At 41.1% G+C, this 1,257-nt stretch overlaps 1 pseudogene; it reads left to right on the plus strand.

Moving 5' to 3' along the window:
• Positions 1 to 550: 550 nt before the first annotated feature.
• Positions 551 to 1,237, plus strand: LOC133331100 (large ribosomal subunit protein eL6-like; annotated as a pseudogene).
• The last annotated feature ends 20 nt before the right edge of the window (positions 1,238 to 1,257 follow it).

The following is a 1,257-nucleotide window of genomic DNA, read 5'->3' on the forward strand; positions in this document are numbered from 1 at the left end:
TTGATGGGGAGATATGTATATACATACAAATACATAATCAATTTCCTTTGTAGCTTATCATTATCATTTGTAGCTTATTTTTCTTAATATTGTTTAAGTAATAAATATAAATTTTATTTTAATTCCTTAACAAATAAATTGTTTTTCTTTAAATGACAATGCCAAGCGTACGTCATAATTAAAGTATCACCCCCATATGCACATCACATGGAAAATAGATTTCGGGAAATCTTGTGTTGATAAATATTTATTGTGTACAATTGTGGGCATGTGCTAATTGTATGATGTGTATGCGAACTGAAAAAGATCTGTGTAAACCCAGATTTGGAAATTAAAATGCGTATTTTGAGATAATTGGAAAGCATCCATCCAAAATTCCCAGCTATTAGTGTTTATTGGAATCCATATTGTGTGAATTTGTGAAAATATTTTGAATTTTCTGCTTTCTTCCCCCCACCATCATCACATTTGTTTTGTTTACATCTTTACTCTTCCAACCTTTTGTTTATTTTTACGACTTTGGCCAGCTTTTCTAATTTGCTTAATTTCATTTTCTTCTAGATGTACAAACGCCGTGCTCAATGGCGTTTGAAGGGTACCAAGCGTCCAGTCGTCAAGACCCTGAAGAAGGACATCAAGAAAGTCAAGAAAATCGGTGGCCCCAAGAACGGTGGTGAACGTACCGTCTACGTTCAAAAGCCCAAGGCCAACTACCCCACCAAGCGTTTCGTCAAGAAGCGTCCCGCCAAGAATGTCTTCAGCAAGCACCAACGCAAGGTCCGTTCCAACCTTAAGCCCGGTACCGTCCTCATCTTGTTGGCCGGCCGTCACCAAGGCAAACGCGTCGTCTTGTTGAAATCTTTGAGCTCTGGCTTGTTGTTGGTCACCGGCCCATTCTGCTTGAACTCCTGCCCATTGCGTCGCGTTTCTCAACGCTATGTCATCGGCACCTCTACCCGCATTGACTTGGGTGACTACAAAGTTCCCGAAACTTTGGATGATGCCTACTTCCGCCGCTTGAGCGAACAAGCAAAAGAAATCCGCCGAAGGTGATATCTTTGCCACCAAGAAGGAACGTTTTGTGCCCAACGAACAACGCAACAAGGACCAAGCTAGTCGACACCGCTGTCCTCAAAGGCTATCAAGGCTCATGCCGATGGTAAATTTGTCGCCAAATACTTGAAGAGCATGTTTGCTTTGCACTCATCTCAATATAGCAACACACGAACTGAACCAAGTAAGATACACATAACATAC

This window comes from Musca vetustissima, unplaced genomic scaffold (genome assembly GCF_032173495.1).
Source record: "Musca vetustissima isolate MV318-11 ecotype Yass unplaced genomic scaffold, APGP_CSIRO_Mvet_v1 utg19508, whole genome shotgun sequence".
Taxonomy (NCBI): Eukaryota; Metazoa; Arthropoda; class Insecta; order Diptera; family Muscidae; genus Musca; species Musca vetustissima.